The sequence below is a fragment of the Rhipicephalus microplus genome, chromosome 6, assembly GCF_043290135.1.
Source record: "Rhipicephalus microplus isolate Deutch F79 chromosome 6, USDA_Rmic, whole genome shotgun sequence".
Taxonomy (NCBI): Eukaryota; Metazoa; Arthropoda; class Arachnida; order Ixodida; family Ixodidae; genus Rhipicephalus; species Rhipicephalus microplus.
In genome coordinates this window covers 85,000,328-85,026,447 of record NC_134705.1, presented here as the reverse complement: position 1 = coordinate 85,026,447, position 26,120 = coordinate 85,000,328, and the positions used below count along the sequence as shown (strand labels likewise).

General features: G+C 54.8%; 4 pseudogenes; all 4 read right to left on the bottom strand.

Annotated features, from left to right (window-relative positions):
- Positions 1 to 1,996: 1,996 nt before the first annotated feature.
- LOC142766363 (U2 spliceosomal RNA) lies at positions 1,997 to 2,175 on the bottom strand (annotated as a pseudogene).
- A 7,882-nt stretch (positions 2,176 to 10,057) lies between these two features.
- LOC142766141 (U2 spliceosomal RNA) lies at positions 10,058 to 10,232 on the bottom strand (annotated as a pseudogene).
- An 8,384-nt stretch (positions 10,233 to 18,616) lies between these two features.
- On the bottom strand, positions 18,617 to 18,791 carry LOC142766406 (U2 spliceosomal RNA; annotated as a pseudogene).
- A 3,076-nt stretch (positions 18,792 to 21,867) lies between these two features.
- On the bottom strand, positions 21,868 to 22,046 carry LOC142766362 (U2 spliceosomal RNA; annotated as a pseudogene).
- Between the last annotated feature and the right edge of the window lie 4,074 nt (positions 22,047 to 26,120).

The window sequence follows — 26,120 nt, the reverse complement described above, 5'->3', positions numbered from 1 at the left end:
GTTTTAAAAACTGATGCATAGTGTACATGTCCAACTCGAGCACCAAAGTCTGGAAGGAAGGAAAAAAAAAAAAAAAAAAAAAATGACTGTGCAAAATGTGAATACGTCACCCATCCAACATGGCTTCTACGCCGGCTGCCCAAGCAACGCCTCTGCAACGACGCCCACAATCATCGGCAAAAAGGTGGTGCCTTTGGCTGCTTCAGCACGCTCAACATATGCCTTGCAAGTTCCGACGTGGCGGAACACCGCACCGAGGTCGACGAAGGTCCTGCCGTGAAAGGCAGACCCGGGAATGCGTGCGAAACGTCTACCGCGTGGGTTGTGAAGCCGGTGAATGAAGGATCATGTGGCAGAGGGTGACGGAACGTGAGTGTGCGACTTGACGCTGCGATGTCGTTCAAGCGTTCAACGGGCCGGCAGGTTCTGTCTGTCGTGGTCGAAAACGTCCGAGTTTTGCTGATTCCGAGGGGTAGGAGTGCTATGGTGGCGTGTACGAGGCGCTGGTGCGGCGCTCCGTCGATCGTGCCGGACGGACATGAGGCGGCCGAAGGCGGTCGTGAAGTGGTCGCGGAAATCAGTGGAGAAGTACTCGCCTGCGCTTTTCGTCGAAGACGCGCGACAGACGGTCTTCGGGAGACACGGGTGGTTGCACAAATGCGACCGTGCGTCAACGTGCAGCCATATTCGTGGATTATTTCGCCCCATTACGATAGCTTCGTCACTGCGCTCGCTGGTGTTGCTTGTTTTTGTTGACCTTCACTTGTGGCTCACACCCACTGTGGGGGATTGGCTGGTTTGTTGTTCTGCTTCTTCGACTTCTACATACTCGGCTTAGTGAAGCTGTGAGGAGTGACGAGTGGGTACGGAGGCAAAGCGCGCCCGGGGCGTGATCTCACGCGTCCTGGGGTCCACGTCGCTTCAGGTACGTGCGTGGTGCGTCCGAACGTCTAGTGCGCAATTTTCTTGGAACTTCCAGCAACTGGCAATTCCATTGAGGTGAGCGTGCGAGGATGTTCGTTGTAATTAACGAGAGCCAACGGTGGATGAGCTGGTATGAGATGGTGTTCAGAAATGAAGTGTTTGATCAACAAGGCGATGCCCGCCGTGGTGGTCTGATGGCCGTAAGGTACTCGGCTGCTGACCCGCAGGTGGTGGGATCGAATCCCGGCCGCGGCGGCTGCATTTCCCTGTGCTCAGATTAGGGTGCACGTGAAAGAACCCCAGGTGGTCGAAATTTTCCCATAATCATATGGTGGTTTTGGGACGTCAAACCCCAAAGGTCAGTGGACATAGGAAAAGCACATCGGGGCTTTGCCGCTCCACCGTACAGCAGGTGTGTGCGGAGTGGGTCCTGTGGCGTTCTTTGCGATTTTAATTTGTGATGGGGAATAGTGTAGATGCGTAGACGTGGCGAGAGCACGCGTCTTCAGGTTCAGACGCCGCGTGAAGATGTGAAATAAAAATGCCTTCGCTTGCCACTGCAACTGTAAACAGAAACACCAACCAAACCCCATTTTCTAGAGGCTTTTTTTATTTTTCGTTGCGAAACGGGTGAATTCGAAAAGCGGAAATAGCTTGGCACATACATACACACTTCTACACACATACATACATACACATCGCACATGCATACACATCGTATACACACTTCTAGCTTTCCTCCGAAACAGTAATGATAATTTCCTCAATAGTTTTATTAATATGAGTAGGAACGTTAAAAAAAATAAGAAACTTGAGTATGTACGTGTGAACATAACAAAATAAAAGAGACCCTCCATATATGAAATACACACGGAAACATTTATTTTCCCAGAGCAATCGTAAGTGTAAACACAGCTAGCGCACTCCCTGCACGCGAATACCGCGTCAGCCGGGGCGGCGTGCCGCCACCGTCTCGGACACTCGACGCACCCAAGCCGTTTACCCCGGTATCATGGGTAAATCCGAACACTCCTTCTATCATTGAATTTATTGTCGAACTCACCCCGCAGGGGGTGAGTGGGCCGATCCCGGAGGTAGTGCAATACCGGGCCAACCCGTGGCGGAGGTGAAGCAAGCTTCAAGCACTCCGCCGCATCACAAAAATAAGTTTAATATCTTGGATCCAAATAGGATCCGTATCAGATATTAAGCTGATAAGAACAGAGGTTTTCAAAAATGTTAGGAACATTTCTGACCGAAAAGGAAAAACTTGTTCTCATTTTTTGTTCCTTCAACCAGAAAGGAAGAAGGTGGTGTATCGTGAACTGTGTATAGAGAAGGTGAAAATAGGAAATAGCAGGGGAGAAAAAGTGAAAGGGGCGTGTGTCGTGTAGTATCACCTCTTATTTTTGCGATGTCTTTGGGAGGGTGACTTTGTCAGCACGTGGCCCAGCGAGTGACAGTCACTTTATGGCCACGTGTGCGCAGTACACTTCCCGAGAAGCTGCAATGGTCTCGCTCACTGCAAGCTTCTTAAGTAACCGGAGATATCTCCGGCTGCAGAGTTTTTTGAAAACTCTGTCATTTGCCGGGTCCCAGGAGCCAAGCATGCCGACGACGACTGCTTCGATCGTGACTCTCTGGTAGCGGCGGAGCAAGAAGTCCCGAACTGGTTCGTATTTTCGTTCCTTTTCCAGTCGGGCTGCCTCGAGTGCTTTGAGCCGGTTGTCAAAGGGGCAGGTCACGTCCACGATGATCGCCTCTTCCCCCCTGGCGAGAACGAGGTCGGGGCGAAGGTTGGTGGTACCAACCGCTCTGTTCTCATGCGTGACCGTGAACTTCTTGCTGGCGGCTTGTTTCACCCTCGCCACAATCTTGTTGTGACGACTGGTGTAGGCCATGCTGTGGCGCATGCAGTGACCCAGGACGTGTGGCAGCGTTTCCACTGCGTAACCGCACACACGGCACCGTTTGTCGGCGGAGGTGGTCCATGGGTTGGCTCCATTCACAGGTAGGAGGTTCAGGCGTGCCCTGTGAATGAAGCGCCAGTCGCAAAAGCGGGTGAATTTGCCGGAGCGCATGAAGTGGGAGCTGCTCGGGTCTGCGGCGACGCATTCCATTGCCTTCCCTTGATTGGGCATTTCTTGAAGGAAGCGATCGCGTGCCCGCATCATTCGGAAGCGCAGCGTTTTCACCACTTTTCGTCGTTTCTTTGACGTGAGAGTTTCCTCTCCGTCACACGTGATGCTGGTCCCCCCGTCCTCGAAAATTTCCCAGGTGACGTGTAGCCTGCGGGAAGCCTTCCGAGCCTCGGTCCAGACGGACTGCAGTTGTGTCGGCCGTGCCTGGAAAATGCCCTCCGTTTCGCCGCTGAGGTAGCAGGCGAGCTCCTCGTTGGTGGCCTGCCTGCGAATGCGCTTGGAGACAATTTTGGTTAGCGCTTCGAAGGCAAGTTCCCGGACCTCGAGATCGGCCGAGGTCAGAAGCTTGAAGGCGTTGTCCACGCGGCAGGCGTCACTTGTGTCTGCGGCGAGGGGGATTCCAGCTGCTCCGGCCGCTGCGCTGCCGTAGAGGTAGTTGTTTGCAGCGTTACCTGGAAGATAAAGAGTTTTCTTTATCAGGGGCCGGAGTGCGTCGTCTAGGCGGGCCCATTCCGCCTTGCCCACTTGTCCGCACCGCATGGCGAAGTTGAGTGCTGGAAAGACAAAAGTTTTCAGTGCATCAATTCGCTGCCATGGGGCAAGCATGGACTCGAGCAGGGTGCGGCCGACGGAGATTGCCTCATCGACCTTAGAGCGGTCTTGGAGAAGGCTGAACCCGACGGGGCGTCCTAGAAAAGATTGACTCTCGTAGTCACTGATGCGAGGGATCTCTTCTCCGTTGACGAAGAATTTCGTGTCCCTAGTGCCTACGGGAGTCCTACCAGAGAGGTGCAGGCTTCTGCACTTCTTGGGGTTCAGCCGAAGTCCCAGCTGGCCCGCGAGAGCCGCCACGACGTTGATGCGGTCCTGCAGTTTCTTGGGGCTGTCCGCCAAGGGGGTCAAATCATCGGCGTAAGCCAGCACATTGTGCTGCCTCTCACCTCCTTGGACCGCCCGAATGACTGGATCGAGCACCAAGTTGAAGAGCAGGCCGCTCAGTGGGCAGCCCTGTCTAATTCCGGCGGAGATTGTGACTGGGGCCGTTGTCCCAGCTTCGGCGACAATCCGGGTGGCGTTGTCTCGGTAGAGGTCTGCGATGATTGCGCAGAAGTCCTCTCCTGCACCTGCACCACGAAGAGAATCGATTAGTGCGTTGTGCGGAACTGAGCCAAATGCGTTGGCGAAGTCGAGAAAGGCCACGCAAAGGTCACCACCGCCGGCCCGCGCGGCGTCCAGGCGCTCCTGCAGCACGAAGTTGTGTTCAAACACGCCGTCGTGCGGCAGGAACCCCTTTTGACACCTCGAGAGCACGTCATGGTCACACACCCACTGCTGCATGCGGGAAGCTAGGCAACCCGCATACAGCTTGGAGATGGTGTTCCCAAGGGCAATGGGTCTCCAATTCGTGACCTCACTCGGATCACCCTTCTTGTGGATTAGGATGGTCCTCGTTTCCTTCCAGGCGTCGGGCACTTGCTTGAAATGGAGGCACACGTTGAATGCTGCGGATAGAAAGAGACCATCAGGATCATGTTCTTTCCAATGACGGTAGGTGATCCTGTCACTGCCGGGGGCCGTGTTTTCGCTTCTGCGAAGACGGGCCGCCACCTCGTCGCTGGTGAATCGGGCGAGGCAGATCTCTGTCATGTCGTCCGGGCGAGCCTTGTTAAGGAGCAGGTGGGTGTTCCCTTCCTTCGGCGCCCATGTTTCAGCAAAGTGTTGCTCCAGTTTGTCGAGCGGAATCTCGCAGAGTTTTGTTTCGCCCTGTACGATGACACGAACAGCCCGACGGCGGTTGCGACGATACAGGCTCTGTATCTGCTGGGCGTTGTTCGGGTTGGTCGGGACGCGGGGTTTTCCACCGGCAGGGTTGTCTGGAATTTTCGCCTCCCTCCTCACCGCCGATACGGCTTCCTCCAGGATGGAGAGGAAGTCGTCCCAGAGCTCAGCAGTGGCGGGCTCCCGAAGCAGTTGCCGGATTCGCTGGGTCTGCTCTGCGAGTACGCTTGTGTCGTCGATTGGCCCGGAGAGGGTGATCTCGCCGGGGTTCACTGTCTGTGGGGCGGGGTCCTGTGACTCGCCGCCTGCGTCGTCTATCGAAAGTCCCTCGGGTGATGTTGGGGGTGTGGGGGAGTCGACGCTGTGGCTGACACTCCTGGCTGATGGACTTGGTTGAGGGTTCCCTTGTGCCGTGTCCAAGCTGTGCTGCGGTGCTCCTTGTTGACTGGTCCTCTGAGTAGCGCGGGCTGTGTCTGGATCCTGCTGGAGACGGGACGAAAACCATGACCCTTCTGGTGGTGACTCCTCCTCGCTGGTTGCTGATGGAATTGTCGCATCCCTGGAGCTCTGGCTTGGAGAGCAAGCTGTGCTGCCTAAGAGAGGAGGGAGAGGGGTAAGGGCCCGGTCCGGTGATGGTGGCCGGGAACGCCGTGGGTTGTCGTGGTCCGTGTCGCGGTGCGGTGACTCATGTTGCCTGGGACTCGGCGTGATGGAGGATGCATTTCCAACCTGTGAGAACAGAGAGGCACATGAAGACCTGCTCCTCGCTGTGGCGGCCTCGCTAGGCGTGGGCGATGGGGTGCCCGTAGTTGCCGAAACCCGGTCAGGGATTTCCTGCAAGTCACCTAGAAGGGGGGAGGAAGGTGTGAGTGCCAGCTCTGTTGGTGCTGGAGAGTCCGTCGTTGCGCTCAGTGTCGTGCTGTCCTCGCTTGGTGATGATCCCGTTGACGTCGTTGAGTTGGAGCTCTGTGACGATCGAAGGGTCATTGTCCGTGTGGCTTGGTTGCCGGCAGCAGCGCGGGGGGGTCGGCCAGTCGGAGTTGCAGTAGGTGCCGCCCTCGAAGTCCTTGAAGTCGTTGGTCCCTCGTTCATGTGCTGTGCTTCCTGTCTTTTGTGTTTGCGCATGTGGTTGTCCAGTCCCTTCCTTGTTGTCATGGTGGCAGGGCATTGTGGACACTTGTGCCTGTTGAGGTCGAGGGGCGACAGCTCGTGTCTGCCTCTTGCGATGCAGGAGTGGAGTGTGGGATGCAGCCCAAGGCCGGTCGTGGAGCATAGGGTACAGGTGTATGCCACCTTTACTTTGAGCTCATGCTCATCTAGTAGATGCCGTACCAAGCTTTGTCGCCTGCTTGTCCAGCTGATCCCGGAGTACCGTACCCCACATTTGTCTATGGGGCAGGTGAAGCTGTGTGGGATTGGGAAAAAGACATCAAGGGTCTGTCCCTCCTTGCCTAGCTGGGGTTGGTTTTGGGCATCTCGCGGCCTCGGTGCAGTGGGCGTCCCGGTCTCCCCTGTATTCGGGGGACCTACCTCCTCGGACATCACCTACTGGTGGGCGAACACTTGTAAAGAAAACAGGATTATCACGGCCGGATGTACATCATTGTGAGAACACTTAGGCATCTTGAGAAAAAACACTTCAATAAAAGACGGCACTGTACACTTGAATGAGAAGTAGAAAGATGGAGAGGAGATAGAGAAAGAAGAGAAGGAAAAAAAAAAAAGGGTGGGGGTGGGGGGTGATCGTCAACCCATGTTTAAGTGTAGCTGACGACCTAAGACGAAGGGGAAGAAAAGGAGGGAGTGTGTGACCTCCTCCCCCTAGTCGGGGGAGAAGAGAGAAGAGGGGTGCGCTCGCCGAGAGAGGAAGAGGAAGAAAAAGAAAATGAAGAGAGAAAAAAAAAACCACGGCGTGCGCACCAGTGAGAGTCGCGGGCTACCCGCTACATGGTGAGTGCAGCTGGCAGCCCCAAGAAGGCAGAGAGAGTACTGACCGCCTCAGCAGAGAGGAGGGTACCAGAAGGAATTAGTAAAGAAGACAGAGGAAAGAGAGCGAGTGAGAGAAGAGAAAAGAAAAAAAAAAGGGAAGGCAGGCGAACCCGGTTGAGCGTGCCCTCTACTGACACGTGTCACCAGAGGCGCTTCCGGAAAAAAAAAAAAAAAAAGGAGCGTGCAAGAGTAGAGAGAAAGTCGCCTGGCTACATTGTTAGTGTAGCTGGCAACAGTGGGAGCGGGAGGGGAGCCTTAGCGCGGGCCACGTGGACGGAAAGTAGAAGAGAGGAAAAAAAAAAGAGGGAGAGAAAAGTGAAGAAAGAGGAGAGAGCGGAGACGCTGCTTCCACGTGGTCACCAGCGGCGCTCGCTGGTGTCCAGAGTAGAGGCGCGCTCCGAAAGAAAAAAAAAAAAAAAAAGGCGTGCAAGGAAGGCTTGCGCTATCTTACATCACTTGGGCAGATGATGCAAGGGCCGCTGAGCCAACTAATACACAAGAAAAAGGGTGCTTTTCAGACGGGAAGCTGCCGGCAAGGCCGGTTGGAGCAGCCCGTCTCGCCGAGCACGAGAACCCACCCCCCCAAAGGGGGGCGGAAAAGACAGGCAAAAAAGAAGTGTTTTAAAGAACTAGCATCTCACCAATGACCAGAGCCAGAAATCCAGGGCAGCAGGAACCAAGTGTCAGCAGGGGGGTCCAAGAATCCGCAGGCAGTCGTTGCTGGTCGCTCGAACAAGCTAAGAAGGCATGCACACAACAACAACACAAGAAGAGACAGAGAAAGACACCGCACTAACCGGGCGGGTGGTCGATTGCTTCTACAAAGAGCAGGAGTAGGATGGACAAGCCAACACTACACTTTGATCTTAGCCAAAAGGCCGAGAAGCGATGCAATTCATTAGCACGTAATTAAAATCCATTCTTTCACACCTCGTACTTAGTTCTGGCCAAAAGCCGGGCAAACAGTAGCAAAGCAATTCCGACGTCCACCCATGCACAACCAGCATTGTGCACCGACAGCGGCAGCGCTGGCTTCACGGCATTGCTTTTATCCCCAGTCCGCTTGAAGTTTCTAGTTTCGCTTACAAACATGTTAAAACTGAAACCTTCTTTTTCCCAGAGGTCGAAGCCACGCGTGCTTGCTTGCATGCGTACTCTCTATGCGCCCATGACGTCACACCAAATGCTTGCTGGCGAACATTATCAGGCATGTCGCGAGGGATGCTACAGCATTTGTTTTAAAAACTGATGCATAGTGTACATGTCCAACTCGAGCACCAAAGTCTGGAAGGAAGGAAAAAAAAAAAAAAATGACTGTGCAAAATGTGAATACGTCACCCATCCAACATGGCTTCTACGCCGGCTGCCCAAGCAACGCCTCTGCAACGACGCCCACAATCATCGGCAAAAAGGTGGTGCCTTTGGCTGCTTCAGCACGCTCAACATATGCCTTGCAAGTTCCGACGTGGCGGAACACCGCACCGAGGTCGACGAAGGTCCTGCCGTGAAAGGCAGACCCGGGAATGCGTGCGAAACGTCTACCGCGTGGGTTGTGAAGCCGGTGAATGAAGGATCATGTGGCAGAGGGTGACGGAACGTGAGTGTGCGACTTGACGCTGCGATGTCGTTCAAGCGTTCAACGGGCCGGCAGGTTCTGTCTGTCGTGGTCGAAAACGTCCGAGTTTTGCTGATTCCGAGGGGTAGGAGTGCTATGGTGGCGTGTACGAGGCGCTGGTGCGGCGCTCCGTCGATCGTGCCGGACGGACATGAGGCGGCCGAAGGCGGTCGTGAAGTGGTCGCGGAAATCAGTGGAGAAGTACTCGCCTGCGCTTTTCGTCGAAGACGCGCGACAGACGGTCTTCGGGAGACACGGGTGGTTGCACAAATGCGACCGTGCGTCAACGTGCAGCCATATTCGTGGATTATTTCGCCCCATTACGATAGCTTCGTCACTGCGCTCGCTGGTGTTGCTTGTTTTTGTTGACCTTCACTTGTGGCTCACACCCACTGTGGGGGATTGGCTGGTTTGTTGTTCTGCTTCTTCGACTTCTACATACTCGGCTTAGTGAAGCTGTGAGGAGTGACGAGTGGGTACGGAGGCAAAGCGCGCCCGGGGCGTGATCTCACGCGTCCTGGGGTCCACGTCGCTTCAGGTACGTGCGTGGTGCGTCCGAACGTCTAGTGCGCAATTTTCTTGGAACTTCCAGCAACTGGCAATTCCATTGAGGTGAGCGTGCGAGGATGTTCGTTGTAATTAACGAGAGCCAACGGTGGATGAGCTGGTATGAGATGGTGTTCAGAAATGAAGTGTTTGATCAACAAGGCGATGCCCGCCGTGGTGGTCTGATGGCCGTAAGGTACTCGGCTGCTGACCCGCAGGTGGTGGGATCGAATCCCGGCCGCGGCGGCTGCATTTCCCTGTGCTCAGATTAGGGTGCACGTGAAAGAACCCCAGGTGGTCGAAATTTTCCCATAATCATATGGTGGTTTTGGGACGTCAAACCCCAAAGGTCAGTGGACATAGGAAAAGCACATCGGGGCTTTGCCGCTCCACCGTACAGCAGGTGTGTGCGGAGTGGGTCCTGTGGCGTTCTTTGCGATTTCAATTTGTGATGGGGAATAGTGTAGATGCGTAGACGTGGCGAGAGCACGCGTCTTCAGGTTCAGACGCCGCGTGAAGATGTGAAATAAAAATGCCTTCGCTTGCCACTGCAACTGTAAACAGAAACACCAACCAAACCCCATTTTCTAGAGGCTTTTTTTATTTTTCGTTGCGAAACGGGTGAATTCGAAAAGCGGAAATAGCTTGGCACATACATACACACTTCTACACACATACATACATACACATCGCACATGCATACACATCGTATACACACTTCTAGCTTTCCTCCGAAACAGTAATGATAATTTCCTCAATAGTTTTATTAATATGAGTAGGAACGTTAAAAAAAATAAGAAACTTGAGTATGTACGTGTGAACATAACAAAATAAAAGAGACCCTCCATATATGAAATACACACGGAAACATTTATTTTCCCAGAGCAATCGTAAGTGTAAACACAGCTAGCGCACTCCCTGCACGCGAATACCGCGTCAGCCGGGGCGGCGTGCCGCCACCGTCTCGGACACTCGACGCACCCAAGCCGTTTACCCCGGTATCATGGGTAAATCCGAACACTCCTTCTATCATTGAATTTATTGTCGAACTCACCCCGCAGGGGGTGAGTGGGCCGATCCCGGAGGTAGTGCAATACCGGGCCAACCCGTGGCGGAGGTGAAGCAAGCTTCAAGCACTCCGCCGCATCACAAAAATAAGTTTAATATCTTGGATCCAAATAGGATCCGTATCAGATATTAAGCTGATAAGAACAGATACTACATCAAAGAGAAGTTTATTTAACTTCAGACATAAAGGGCACTTTAGACCGGTTTTTACAGAATACTCAGCCACAGTTTGGCTGGGATCTTATGCACAAGTTGTGCGGAAACAAGTATAATCGTTCCGATGGTAGAACGAAAAAAAAGGGTAAAAGTGCATAAATGTCATCGTTTATACAAGAGTATACGTAGTCATGCAAACAGTTATGAATAAAAAGGCGTTTGAGAAGGCGCTGTTCACATGTGTCAAAAGCAAGCACTTAAATACACTATTCTTGATGTGCAAAAGGAACTGGAGAAAGGAACACGCAAATTATTTACATATGTACAAGGCGATGTGCTGTCACATGAACGTATATACATAAGACATGGGGGAAAGAAAACAAGAAAGGATTGTGCGTGCACTATCGTGCAGACATGTTTCAGGGCGTGTAGTATTTAGTGCGGTTGGAACGGCATGGAGGGGAGCCGGGGTTAGTAAGGAATTATTGGGGTGCGGAGCTTCGCATCTTTAACAAAAAAGAATTTGGTGTGCCAGCGGCGGAGGAACTTTTCCTCGCCACTGGCTTCAAGCTGTTCCGATAAGTAGCGCCATATCATGCGCCTGATTCTGGTGACGACCGGGTAAGCTGCCCTGACCGGCGAGCTGCGCGCCTCCGCAAGTGAGCGGCGCTGCCAGATAGCGAAGAGCGTACAAGCGACCACTAACTTTGCAAACGTGCCCTTGTTGCGCTTAAGGTGAGGAGGGGGGCGAATGCCAAAGGTGCGCTCAACGAGGCGCCAAACGGGTTTCGCCGCTGAGCATTGCTGTAGAGCGTGCGTTTGCGACTCGACTTCGCGGCAGTTGGGGCACTTGGCGTCCGGGACGATGCCAAATTTATGGAGTCGCTGTCTAGTCGGTAGGACTCCCCACGCTTTTTTCCAGAGGAAGTCGCGAACGGGCCTTGGCGAACTTCGGCCGAGTCTTGCTAGCGATCGCTTTGCAGCCTCTGCTTTACTCTTGTCGGCGTCGCTTAACTGGCTGAGCGTGAGAGCTTCGATCAGCCGCGCAGGTGGGTCTTCATCGACGTTGCCCGAGGGCGCTTCCTTGCTGAGCATTCGCATGGTAGCGGACGCCGCTTTATAGAACAGGGCGGGAGGTTCCGCCAGGGGTCCGGGGTGTCCGCTCGCACCCAACCAGGTGTTATTCGCGCCGCTCCAATAGAGTAGCAAGCGTCTCCCATAGTAGTCGCCCGCCTGGAAAAGGGAGCGGGCCGTCTTGAGGGCGAGAATTTTGGCGAGCGATTGCACGTGTGGGAGACCTAGCCCGCCCTCGCTCACAGCCAACTGCAGTAGGTGTCGGCGAACTGGCGGGGGCTTGCCATTCCACAGAAAGGCATTGATGATTTTGCTCAGCTGTGTTGCCGTTTTCGCTGGCATGACAGCAACACGGCTCGCGTAGGCTGCCAACGCACAGAGGCTCGTTTTTGCGGCGAGAGCCTTCTCGTGGAGCGTGAGGTCGTGAAGTAGGGCTCGCTCGATGAGCTGCTGCGCGCGTTGTAGCACTCTGGCCCACGTGGATGCGGCCACACCCTCACACGTGAAGTACACGCCCAGGACCTTAACGGTAGATACGGTCTGGATGTTACCAGCTGCTCCTGCTGGAAAACGGCCGAACAGCAGGGCTTTACTTTTTCCTTCATTGAGTTGAGCGCCGGACACCTCTGCGTAGCGGGCGAAGGTGCGGCGGAAGCGTTCGATGCTGCTTGGGGTTCTGACGAACAGGGAGACATCGTCGGCATAGGCCAGCACCTTAAGTTCATCAGTGCCCGTTAGTGGCAGACCTCTAAAGAGCTCGTCGCTGGCAAGTGTCGTGAGCAATGGCTCTATGGACAGGACAAAGAGTGTCGGGCCCAGCGGGCACCCCTGCCTTATTCCTCGGGTGTACATGAACTCGTCGGTCGTAGAGCCGTTCACCAGAACGCTGCACCTCAACTCCGAGTAGAGAAGCTTGATTACCTCAACAAAACCTTCTGGGAGGCCGAACTCGCCAAGCAGTCCGAAGAGGTAGCTGTGCCGCACTCTATCAAACGCTTTGGCTTGGTCCAGCGAAAAGAAAGCTCCCGAGACTTGTTTCCGTGAGGCATATTCGAAAACGTCCCTTGTCAGCGAGAGGTTCGCGAATATGGACCTGCCTGGGACGGCGCAAGACTGATGAGCAGCGATGATGTCCGGCAGGAACGGCTTGAGTCTGTTGTTAAGGATGGTCGCCACGATCTTATAGTCGGTGTTAAGTAGCGTGATCGGGCGCCAGGACGCTGGCTCGCACGGAGGGGCACCTTCCTTCAGAATCAGAACGATCCGCCCTGCACTGAAGGAGTTTGGCTTACTGTGCTGCGTTAGGACCTGGTTCACGAGTGCCAACAATGGGTCGCCCAAGACGTCGAAGAAGGTTGCGTAGAACGCTGCTGTGAGGCCGTCCGTTCCCGGAGCGGAATTCGGGGTCATACTTTTAACGGCGTAACGCTGTTCCTCCAACGACGCCTCGCCGCACAAGGTTACACACTCGTCCCCATCGAGGCGGCGCAACTTCGAGCACAGGTCCGACAGGAGGCCTGGTTCCGTCTCCGGCCCACGGGGTTGAGGCTCTTGAAATGCCGACTTGAAATGGTCACGAAAGATCGCTGTGATTTCCGCCGGGTCAACCGTAGTAGTTCCATCCGGGCGCCTAAGCTCCGTGATTTTCAGGGAAGCGTTCCCGTATGCCTCTCGCAGGTCAACTGTTGGGTCTTCTCCCTCAGACTGCTGGGTCGCCCCTGACCTCTGTGTCAACTCCTGGAGAAGCCTGTCATATCTCACTTGCAGGGAGTCCAAGTAATCCTGCGTGCAGGCGGTGAGGGTGTCAGCGCCTTCGATAATTCGCCTCCTGCGCAGGAGCTCGTTCATTTCACGAGTGATGCGGCGCTTCCGCTCTCTGCCTGTCTTTCGTAGGATATCTCCCCATGCCGACTTTAGGTCGTCCCAAGCTTCGGCGGTGACCCGGGGGACTCCTCTCACGGTCTCCACTATTGCACTTTTGACTTCTTGGAGACTAGCTGCGTCCTTCAAGAGCGCTGGATCCAGTCTCCAACATTCGTCCCCTGCTCGGGGCCCGGGTGAGCCTCTCACAGTCGTGATAACTGGAATATGGTCAGTCTTTTTATCCAATGAAGCCGGTAGGGTGGACGTTGTGCAAGATATGACGGATGGGAGAAGGAAGTCAGGGACGTAAGCTCGGTCGATTCTGCTCGCGGTGGATCTTGACGACCGGGTTGGTGCGAAGGTGTCACCGTGGAGGTGAACCCAGGCGTCTGTTAGCCGCAGGTGCCGGAGGATCTTAACCAGCTCCTTGGCGTGGTATGTTGAGCCTCCTCTCCCTGGGCCGCGGATATCTCTTGTCGAGTCGACCACACAATTGAAATCACCAACCAGTACGTGAGGCAGGGGTTCGAGCAGGTGTTCGTGCAGTGCCTGAAAGAAGGCGTTCGTGTCCCTTCGTGTCACGGGAGCGTAGACGCTCACGAAGCGGACTCTCCTTCCATCCACGTAGATGTCTAGCAGGAGAGTACGTCCATTCGCACCAAAGATGCAGTGTGACTTCTGGCGGAACCGTCCCGATACGAAGATCACTCCAGTGCCACAAGACTTAGCGTTTGAGAGGGAAAAGAAACCATCAACAAAGCAGTCACGTCGAAACTGCGCCACATCTAAGGGGGACCGAAAATTTGTTTCTTGGATGAAAAGTAAGTCAATATTATTTTGCCGAGCGAAGGACAAAATGGAACGCTGCTTGTCCTTATTGCGGAAACCGCGAACATTCCACGTGGCAAATGTTAAAAGCGACATAAAAAAAAGACTTTATCGGCCAAAGGAAAAACAAAAAAAGAGAAGGGAAACACAGCGCGAGTAAACAAGGGGAGAGGGGGGGGGTGCTCCGTATCGGGACGGTCGTCGGCGATGCAAAGCCGGAAAGTGATGAAAGAAAAGAGTGTGCCTCAATGACGTCATATCGGCGGCCGCGAGCTTATCGGCGGCTATCATTTCGCGAACGCTGTTCAGCTCGGGCAGCTGTTCGATGTGCGGTCATGGCGTTAAAGGAAAAAAAGAAAGCTCGGGGGGGGGGGGGGGTCTCGCCTGTCTTGGGCGCACTATTTAATCGACCGAAGCCGTGGGGGGGCCGTCACCAACCGAGCCCCTACGTAGCTTCTTGGGGTTCTTACGACGGGCAGCTTCGCTGTCGCTACTCCGTTCGGGGGGGATTGAGCGGCGTAAAAATCTCTCGGCGCTCTCTGCTCGCCCCGATTCCTCGAGGCTGGTGCCGGCCGCCGGCCTACGTCGCGAGCGTGAACGATGCCGCCTTTCGAGGCCACTTTTACTCTTGTTCTCAGAAGGGGTTCCGCTGCCTTTACTGATGTCGGCGTCTGACTTGAGGCTGGGCCTTGGGGCAGCCGCGGGGGGGTCGGACGGGAGTACGTAGTGGCCGCAGCTCTTAATGGGTGTGTCGTCGTAGTTCGCGTCGCTACTAGGCCCACGGGGGAGAGGTGGGAATTCGCGGTCCGTTACGCTTAGTGTCACTTGCTCCTCTTCGTAAGTTTCCCTGTCTTTCTCCGCCGAGTCCTGCTCCTCGCTAGCCGAGGTGTCCACTACCCAGGCGTCGCGCGACGAGTCAGGAGAGCTGGATTCCGAGCCGCTTCCCGTTGTGAAGTCGCCGAGTGCGACGGCGCTGGTAGATTCCTGCGCGCTGACAGAACACGCAGCGGAGGCTGAAGAGGGTCTCTGGTTGGTGTCGGAGGAGTCGCTGGCGCTTGTGGACTCGGCGGCATTTTTGAGGGTCGCATAACCGGGAGAGAGGGTGGGGGGCTTTGGTCGCAGGACCTGCAGATTCGGCGATGCGTGTCGGCCGTCGGGGGGGGGCTGAGACGCGTGAGCGGGTGAGTCCGTCAGCTGTTCCGTGCTCGGCCAAGAGGCCACGTGCAGCCGCGACGTATGAGCGCCTGCGGAAGCAGTCACGCGTTCCGTGCTTGCCGCCGCACTTTTTACACTCGGCGTCGCACCCCTCCGTGCCGTGGCCGAAGGTGCCGCACCGCGTACAGTACGGGGTCCGGCAGGCTGAAGCCATGTGCCCCACCTCGCTACACCTTGCGCACACTCTCCGCATACCGCGGTACTCCAGCATGACTCGGTGCCCCGCAACAGTTAAGAAGTTGGGCACCGGTTTAGTCATTTCAATGCGAACTACGCGGACCCCATTAAGCTTAGTTTGGCGGTTGCTAACGGTCGCGAAAGCCACGCTCTTCACTTTGCCGTACTGAGAGAGTACACTAGTCAAGGGATCGTCGGGTAAGAAGGCAGGGTAACGGAAAACATTTACAAAAGTTACCGGAGGACCCACGGCCTCTACCGCGACTTTCTGGTCATTAACAGTGAAGCCCTCATTGACCAACAACTTGGTAGCTTGTGCCGCGTTGCGAGTGCATACCAGAAACCTAGATCCACCCATATGTTGCAGTACATGCACACTATCGTCTCCCGCTGTACGCTCAGCTGCGTCAATCAGGTCATCTAATGTTATGTCACCATCAGGCGCATTAAAAAAGAAACAGTGCTCCCTCACCGGGAGATTCATTTGTGCGGCCATTGCAGGGGGCGTAGCCGGTTGCTCCTCCGGGAAGAGGCGGGGGGGGCGTGTCTCGTGACTGGTGGTAGCGCAGCGGTCGCCGCGCACTGGTAGACAGGTTCAGCAGGCGCTTGGTCCTGGAACCGGAAGTGGTTGGGGTGTGGCGCAGCAGGGGCCTCCGGGCGGGTAGAAGGGAACCGGGCTCCGCTCGCCTCCAGGCATGGAGTGGTGGTCACCGGGCAGGGGTAGAACCCGCGACCCAGGAGCTGCGAGCGCCCGCGTAACAGGCGCGGTAGCAGCAACGACTCTTTTTCGATGGTAGGGTCCCCGAGGGGTCAACGTCAGCGTGACGCGACCCCGGGACTCGCGCGTAGACTCGCAGAAGGAACGGCTAGCTCGGCCCTGATCCTCGCCAAAAGGCCGAGAAGCGATGCAATTCATTAGCACGTAATTAAAATCCATTCTTTCACACCTCGTACTTAGTTCTGGCCAAAAGCCGGGCAAACAGTAGCAAAGCAATTCCGACGTCCACCCATGCACAACCAGCATTGTGCACCGACAGCGGCAGCGCTGGCTTCACGGCATTGCTTTTATCCCCAGTCCGCTTGAAGTTTCTAGTTTCGCTTACAAACATGTTAAAACTGAAACCTTCTTTTTCCCAGAGGTCGAAGCCACGCGTGCTTGCTTGCATGCGTACTCTCTATGCGCCCATGACGTCACACCAAATGCTTGCTGGCGAACATTATCAGGCATGTCGCGAGGGATGCTACAGCATTTGTTTTAAAAACTGATGCATAGTGTACATGTCCAACTCGAGCACCAAAGTCTGGAAGGAAGGAAAAAAAAAAAAAAATGACTGTGCAAAATGTGAATACGTCACCCATCCAACATGGCTTCTACGCCGGCTGCCCAAGCAACGCCTCTGCAACGACGCCCACAATCATCGGCAAAAAGGTGGTGCCTTTGGCTGCTTCAGCACGCTCAACATATGCCTTGCAAGTTCCGACGTGGCGGAACACCGCACCGAGGTCGACGAAGGTCCTGCCGTGAAAGGCAGACCCGGGAATGCGTGCGAAACGTCTACCGCGTGGGTTGTGAAGCCGGTGAATGAAGGATCATGTGGCAGAGGGTGACGGAACGTGAGTGTGCGACTTGACGCTGCGATGTCGTTCAAGCGTTCAACGGGCCGGCAGGTTCTGTCTGTCGTGGTCGAAAACGTCCGAGTTTTGCTGATTCCGAGGGGTAGGAGTGCTATGGTGGCGTGTACGAGGCGCTGGTGCGGCGCTCCGTCGATCGTGCCGGACGGACATGAGGCGGCCGAAGGCGGTCGTGAAGTGGTCGCGGAAATCAGTGGAGAAGTACTCGCCTGCGCTTTTCGTCGAAGACGCGCGACAGACGGTCTTCGGGAGACACGGGTGGTTGCACAAATGCGACCGTGCGTCAACGTGCAGCCATATTCGTGGATTATTTCGCCCCATTACGATAGCTTCGTCACTGCGCTCGCTGGTGTTGCTTGTTTTTGTTGACCTTCACTTGTGGCTCACACCCACTGTGGGGGATTGGCTGGTTTGTTGTTCTGCTTCTTCGACTTCTACATACTCGGCTTAGTGAAGCTGTGAGGAGTGACGAGTGGGTACGGAGGCAAAGCGCGCCCGGGGCGTGATCTCACGCGTCCTGGGGTCCACGTCGCTTCAGGTACGTGCGTGGTGCGTCCGAACGTCTAGTGCGCAATTTTCTTGGAACTTCCAGCAACTGGCAATTCCATTGAGGTGAGCGTGCGAGGATGTTCGTTGTAATTAACGAGAGCCAACGGTGGATGAGCTGGTATGAGATGGTGTTCAGAAATGAAGTGTTTGATCAACAAGGCGATGCCCGCCGTGGTGGTCTGATGGCCGTAAGGTACTCGGCTGCTGACCCGCAGGTGGTGGGATCGAATCCCGGCCGCGGCGGCTGCATTTCCCTGTGCTCAGATTAGGGTGCACGTGAAAGAACCCCAGGTGGTCGAAATTTTCCCATAATCATATGGTGGTTTTGGGACGTCAAACCCCAAAGGTCAGTGGACATAGGAAAAGCACATCGGGGCTTTGCCGCTCCACCGTACAGCAGGTGTGTGCGGAGTGGGTCCTGTGGCGTTCTTTGCGATTTTAATTTGTGATGGGGAATAGTGTAGATGCGTAGACGTGGCGAGAGCACGCGTCTTCAGGTTCAGACGCCGCGTGAAGATGTGAAATAAAAATGCCTTCGCTTGCCACTGCAACTGTAAACAGAAACACCAACCAAACCCCATTTTCTAGAGGCTTTTTTTATTTTTCGTTGCGAAACGGGTGAATTCGAAAAGCGGAAATAGCTTGGCACATACATACACACTTCTACACACATACATACATACACATCGCACATGCATACACATCGTATACACACTTCTAGCTTTCCTCCGAAACAGTAATGATAATTTCCTCAATAGTTTTATTAATATGAGTAGGAACGTTAAAAAAAATAAGAAACTTGAGTATGTACGTGTGAACATAACAAAATAAAAGAGACCCTCCATATATGAAATACACACGGAAACATTTATTTTCCCAGAGCAATCGTAAGTGTAAACACAGCTAGCGCACTCCCTGCACGCGAATACCGCGTCAGCCGGGGCGGCGTGCCGCCACCGTCTCGGACACTCGACGCACCCAAGCCGTTTACCCCGGTATCATGGGTAAATCCGAACACTCCTTCTATCATTGAATTTATTGTCGAACTCACCCCGCAGGGGGTGAGTGGGCCGATCCCGGAGGTAGTGCAATACCGGGCCAACCCGTGGCGGAGGTGAAGCAAGCTTCAAGCACTCCGCCGCATCACAAAAATAAGTTTAATATCTTGGATCCAAATAGGATCCGTATCAGATATTAAGCTGATAAGAACAGAGTGAGGTTGTCAAAAGAGGCAGCACACAAGAGAGGAAGTAGAAGTCTCGGCCTTGCTGGCCCGATCAAAGGCCGCCCGGACCTCCGGGACCACCGGGCCTGACCAAGGGTGCGGCGCCCTACCGGCTGCCCCAGCGTCCACCCTTTCTCACCAAAGGGCTTGGCCAGTCGCCATGGCTTAGAGCCATGGTGGAGCTGCATTGGAGCAGGCCGGCAGAGCAGGGGCTGGGCTGCACGTCCACCCAGGGCCGGGGAACCCTGGGCTTAGTCGGGAAGGCCGCCTTGGGCGACCACCCGCCAGCTAAGCAAGCGACCCCAGAGCTTATAGCTCAATACAGCGGTGATAGCGGGGTGAGCCTTTTGCCCACCGCGGAGCGTCACTCCCCTGCTGCCGCACCCCGAAGAGAGGCCGCAAGTGGATCCCGCAGGCATAACACCTTCGCGGGTCCAAAGACCCCAGACAGTCCTGCTGGAGAGGCCAGGCGGTCAGGGGTGGGTTCAGACCCACGCCCTAACCTCAGGACAGGGGAAGAACGTATAAGTTGCGGTGCAACTGCCCAGTCAGCTCCCGAGGGAGCCCGGTTTGGATGCACCGCAAGCGTAAGAAGGAAGCGGGAAAAGAGAAGCGAGAGGAGAAAGAAAAAAAAGAGTGAAAAGGGTTGTCCCCCCTCAAGGGGGGGCATCCAACCCCGGCCCAAAGGCCAAAAATGTAGTCCCGAGAGGTAGGACTACACTTTGATCTTAGCCAAAAGGCCGAGAAGCGATGCAATTCATTAGCACGTAATTAAAATCCATTCTTTCACACCTCGTACTTAGTTCTGGCCAAAAGCCGGGCAAACAGTAGCAAAGCAATTCCGACGTCCACCCATGCACAACCAGCATTGTGCACCGACAGCGGCAGCGCTGGCTTCACGGCATTGCTTTTATCCCCAGTCCGCTTGAAGTTTCTAGTTTCGCTTACAAACATGTTAAAACTGAAACCTTCTTTTTCCCAGAGGTCGAAGCCACGCGTGCTTGCTTGCATGCGTACTCTCTATGCGCCCATGACGTCACACCAAATGCTTGCTGGCGAACATTATCAGGCATGTCGCGAGGGATGCTACAGCATTTGTTTTAAAAACTGATGCATAGTGTACATGTCCAACTCGAGCACCAAAGTCTGGAAGGAAGGAAAAAAAAAAAAAAATGACTGTGCAAAATGTGAATACGTCACCCATCCAACATGGCTTCTACGCCGGCTGCCCAAGCAACGCCTCTGCAACGACGCCCACAATCATCGGCAAAAAGGTGGTGCCTTTGGCTGCTTCAGCACGCTCAACATATGCCTTGCAAGTTCCGACGTGGCGGAACACCGCACCGAGGTCGACGAAGGTCCTGCCGTGAAAGGCAGACCCGGGAATGCGTGCGAAACGTCTACCGCGTGGGTTGTGAAGCCGGTGAATGAAGGATCATGTGGCAGAGGGTGACGGAACGTGAGTGTGCGACTTGGCGCTGCGATGTCGTTCAAGCGTTCAACGGGCCGGCAGGTTCTGTCTGTCGTGGTCGAAAACGTCCGAGTTTTGCTGATTCCGAGGGGTAGGAGTGCTATGGTGGCGTGTACGAGGCGCTGGTGCGGCGCTCCGTCGATCGTGCCGGACGGACATGAGGCGGCCGAAGGCGGTCGTGAAGTGGTCGCGGAAATCAGTGGAGAAGTACTCGCCTGCGCTTTTCGTCGAAGACGCGCGACAGACGGTCTTCGGGAGACACGGGTGGTTGCACAAATGCGACCGTGCGTCAACGTGCAGCCATATTCGTGGATTATTTCGCCCCATTACGATAGCTTCGTCACTGCGCTCGCTGGTGTTGCTTGTTTTTGTTGACCTTCACTTGTGGCTCACACCCACTGTGGGGGATTGGCTGGTTTGTTGTTCTGCTTCTTCGACTTCTACATACTCGGCTTAGTGAAGCTGTGAGGAGTGACGAGTGGGTACGGAGGCAAAGCGCGCCCGGGGCGTGATCTCACGCGTCCTGGGGTCCACGTCGCTTCAGGTACGTGCGTGGTGCGTCCGAACGTCTAGTGCGCAATTTTCTTGGAACTTCCAGCAACTGGCAATTCCATTGAGGTGAGCGTGCGAGGATGTTCGTTGTAATTAACGAGAGCCAACGGTGGATGAGCTGGTATGAGATGGTGTTCAGAAATGAAGTGTTTGATCAACAAGGCGATGCCCGCCGTGGTGGTCTGATGGCCGTAAGGTACTCGGCTGCTGACCCGCAGGTGGTGGGATCGAATCCCGGCCGCGGCGGCTGCATTTCCCTGTGCTCAGATTAGGGTGCACGTGAAAGAACCCCAGGTGGTCGAAATTTTCCCATAATCATATGGTGGTTTTGGGACGTCAAACCCCAAAGGTCAGTGGACATAGGAAAAGCACATCGGGGCTTTGCCGCTCCACCGTACAGCAGGTGTGTGCGGAGTGGGTCCTGTGGCGTTCTTTGCGATTTTAATTTGTGATGGGGAATAGTGTAGATGCGTAGACGTGGCGAGAGCACGCGTCTTCAGGTTCAGACGCCGCGTGAAGATGTGAAATAAAAATGCCTTCGCTTGCCACTGCAACTGTAAACAGAAACACCAACCAAACCCCATTTTCTAGAGGCTTTTTTTATTTTTCGTTGCGAAACGGGTGAATTCGAAAAGCGGAAATAGCTTGGCACATACATACACACTTCTACACACATACATACATACACATCGCACATGCATACACATCGTATACACACTTCTAGCTTTCCTCCGAAACAGTAATGATAATTTCCTCAATAGTTTTATTAATATGAGTAGGAACGTTAAAAAAAATAAGAAACTTGAGTATGTACGTGTGAACATAACAAAATAAAAGAGACCCTCCATATATGAAATACACACGGAAACATTTATTTTCCCAGAGCAATCGTAAGTGTAAACACAGCTAGCGCACTCCCTGCACGCGAATACCGCGTCAGCCGGGGCGGCGTGCCGCCACCGTCTCGGACACTCGACGCACCCAAGCCGTTTACCCCGGTATCATGGGTAAATCCGAACACTCCTTCTATCATTGAATTTATTGTCGAACTCACCCCGCAGGGGGTGAGTGGGCCGATCCCGGAGGTAGTGCAATACCGGGCCAACCCGTGGCGGAGGTGAAGCAAGCTTCAAGCACTCCGCCGCATCACAAAAATAAGTTTAATATCTTGGATCCAAATAGGATCCGTATCAGATATTAAGCTGATAAGAACAGAGGTTTTCAAAAATGTTAGGAACATTTCTGACCGAAAAGGAAAAACTTGTTCTCATTTTTTGTTCCTTCAACCAGAAAGGAAGAAGGTGGTGTATCGTGAACTGTGTATAGAGAAGGTGAAAATAGGAAATAGCAGGGGAGAAAAAGTGAAAGGGGCGTGTGTCGTGTAGTATCACCTCTTATTTTTGCGATGTCTTTGGGAGGGTGACTTTGTCAGCACGTGGCCCAGCGAGTGACAGTCACTTTATGGCCACGTGTGCGCAGTACACTTCCCGAGAAGCTGCAATGGTCTCGCTCACTGCAAGCTTCTTAAGTAACCGGAGATATCTCCGGCTGCAGAGTTTTTTGAAAACTCTGTCATTTGCCGGGTCCCAGGAGCCAAGCATGCCGACGACGACTGCTTCGATCGTGACTCTCTGGTAGCGGCGGAGCAAGAAGTCCCGAACTGGTTCGTATTTTCGTTCCTTTTCCAGTCGGGCTGCCTCGAGTGCTTTGAGCCGGTTGTCAAAGGGGCAGGTCACGTCCACGATGATCGCCTCTTCGCCCCTGGCGAGAACGAGGTCGGGGCGAAGGTTGGTGGTACCAACCGCTCTGTTCTCATGCGTGACCGTGAACTTCTTGCTGGCGGCTTGTTTCACCCTCGCCACAATCTTGTTGTGACGACTGGTGTAGGCCATGCTGTGGCGCATGCAGTGACCCAGGACGTGTGGCAGCGTTTCCACTGCGTAACCGCACACACGGCACCGTTTGTCGGCGGAGGTGGTCCATGGGTTGGCTCCATTCACAGGTAGGAGGTTCAGGCGTGCCCTGTGAATGAAGCGCCAGTCGCAAAAGCGGGTGAATTTGCCGGAGCGCATGAAGTGGGAGCTGCTCGGGTCTGCGGCGACGCATTCCATTGCCTTCCCTTGATTGGGCATTTCTTGAAGGAAGCGATCGCGTGCCCGCATCATTCGGAAGCGCAGCGTTTTCACCACTTTTCGTCGTTTCTTTGACGTGAGAGTTTCCTCTCCGTCACACGTGATGCTGGTCCCCCCGTCCTCGAAAATTTCCCAGGTGACGTGTAGCCTGCGGGAAGCCTTCCGAGCCTCGGTCCAGACGGACTGCAGTTGTGTCGGCCGTGCCTGGAAAATGCCCTCCGTTTCGCCGCTGAGGTAGCAGGCGAGCTCCTCGTTGGTGGCCTGCCTGCGAATGCGCTTGGAGACAATTTTGGTTAGCGCTTCGAAGGCAAGTTCCCGGACCTCGAGATCGGCCGAGGTCAGAAGCTTGAAGGCGTTGTCCACGCGGCAGGCGTCACTTGTGTCTGCGGCGAGGGGGATTCCAGCTGCTCCGGCCGCTGCGCTGCCGTAGAGGTAGTTGTTTGCAGCGTTACCTGGAAGATAAAGAGTTTTCTTTATCAGGGGCCGGAGTGCGTCGTCTAGGCGGGCCCATTCCGCCTTGCCCACTTGTCCGCACCGCATGGCGAAGTTGAGTGCTGGAAAGACAAAAGTTTTCAGTGCATCAATTCGCTGCCATGGGGCAAGCATGGACTCGAGCAGGGTGCGGCCGACGGAGATTGCCTCATCGACCTTAGAGCGGTCTTGGAGAAGGCTGAACCCGACGGGGCGTCCTAGAAAAGATTGACTCTCGTAGTCACTGATGCGAGGGATCTCTTCTCCGTCGACGAAGAATTTCGTGTCCCTAGTGCCTACGGGAGTCCTACCAGAGAGGTGCAGGCTTCTGCACTTCTTGGGGTTCAGCCGAAGTCCCAGCTGGCCCGCGAGAGCCGCCACGACGTTGATGCGGTCCTGAAGTTTCTTGGGGCTGTCCGCCAAGGGGGTCAAATCATCGGCGTAAGCCAGCACATTGTGCTGCCTCTCACCTCCTTGGACCGCCCGAATGACTGGATCGAGCACCAAGTTGAAGAGCAGGCCGCTCAGTGGGCAGCCCTGTCTAATTCCGGCGGAGATTGTGACTGGGGCCGTTGTCCCAGCTTCGGCGACAATCCGGGTGGCGTTGTCTCGGTAGAGGTCTGCGATGATTGCGCAGAAGTCCTCTCCTGCACCTGCACCACGAAGAGAATCGATTAGTGCGTTGTGCGGAACTGAGCCAAATGCGTTGGCGAAGTCGAGAAAGGCCACGCAAAGGTCACCACCGCCGGCCCGCGCGGCGTCCAGGCGCTCCTGCAGCACGAAGTTGTGTTCAAACACGCCGTCGTGCGGCAGGAACCCCTTTTGACACCTCGAGAGCACGTCATGGTCACACACCCACTGCTGCATGCGGGAAGCTAGGCAACCCGCATACAGCTTGGAGATGGTGTTCCCAAGGGCAATGGGTCTCCAATTCGTGACCTCACTCGGATCACCCTTCTTGTGGATTAGGATGGTCCTCGTTTCCTTCCAGGCATCGGGCACTTGCTTGAAATGGAGGCACACGTTGAATGCTGCGGATAGAAAGAGACCATCAGGATCATGTTCTTTCCAATGACGGTAGGTGATCCTGTCACTGCCGGGGGCCGTGTTTTCGCTTCTGCGAAGACGGGCCGCCACCTCGTCGCTGGTGAATCGGGCGAGGCAGATCTCTGTCATGTCGTCCGGGCGAGCCTTGTTAAGGAGCAGGTGGGTGTTCCCTTCCTTCGGCGCCCATGTTTCAGCAAAGTGTTGCTCCAGTTTGTCGAGCGGAATCTCGCAGAGTTTTGTTTCGCCCTGTACGATGACACGAACAGCCCGACGGCGGTTGCGACGATACAGGCTCTGTATCTGCTGGGCGTTGTTCGGGTTGGTCGGGACGCGGGGTTTTCCACCGGCAGGGTTGTCTGGAATTTTCGCCTCCCTCCTCACCGCCGATACGGCTTCCTCCAGGATGGAGAGGAAGTCGTCCCAGCGCTCAGCAGTGGCGGGCTCCCGAAGCAGTTGCCGGATTCGCTACACTTTGATCTTAGCCACTACACTCAACTACACTTTACACTTTACACTCTACTACACTCTACTACACTTTGATCTTAGCCAAAAGGCCGAGAAGCGATGCAATTCATTAGCACGTAATTAAAATCCATTCTTTCACACCTCGTACTTAGTTCTGGCCAAAAGCCGGGCAAACAGTAGCAAAGCAATTCCGACGTCCACCCATGCACAACCAGCATTGTGCACCGACAGCGGCAGCGCTGGCTTCACGGCATTGCTTTTATCCCCAGTCCGCTTGAAGTTTCTAGTTTCGCTTACAAACATGTTAAAACTGAAACCTTCTTTTTCCCAGAGGTCGAAGCCACGCGTGCTTGCTTGCATGCGTACTCTCTATGCGCCCATGACGTCACACCAAATGCTTGCTGGCGAACATTATCAGGCATGTCGCGAGGGATGCTACAGCATTTGTTTTAAAAACTGATGCATAGTGTACATGTCCAACTCGAGCACCAAAGTCTGGAAGGAAGGAAAAAAAAAAAAAATGACTGTGCAAAATGTGAATACGTCACCCATCCAACATGGCTTCTACGCCGGCTGCCCAAGCAACGCCTCTGCAACGACGCCCACAATCATCGGCAAAAAGGTGGTGCCTTTGGCTGCTTCAGCACGCTCAACATATGCCTTGCAAGTTCCGACGTGGCGGAACACCGCACCGAGGTCGACGAAGGTCCTGCCGTGAAAGGCAGACCCGGGAATGCGTGCGAAACGTCTACCGCGTGGGTTGTGAAGCCGGTGAATGAAGGATCATGTGGCAGAGGGTGACGGAACGTGAGTGTGCGACTTGACGCTGCGATGTCGTTCAAGCGTTCAACGGGCCGGCAAGTTCTGTCTGTCGTGGTCGAAAACGTCCGAGTTTTGCTGATTCCGAGGGGTAGGAGTGCTATGGTGGCGTGTACGAGGCGCTGGTGCGGCGCTCCGTCGATCGTGCCGGACGGACATGAGGCGGCCGAAGGCGGTCGTGAAGTGGTCGCGGAAATCAGTGGAGAAGTACTCGCCTGCGCTTTTCGTCGAAGACGCGCGACAGACGGTCTTCGGGAGACACGGGTGGTTGCACAAATGCGACCGTGCGTCAACGTGCAGCCATATTCGTGGATTATTTCGCCCCATTACGATAGCTTCGTCACTGCGCTCGCTGGTGTTGCTTGTTTTTGTTGACCTTCAC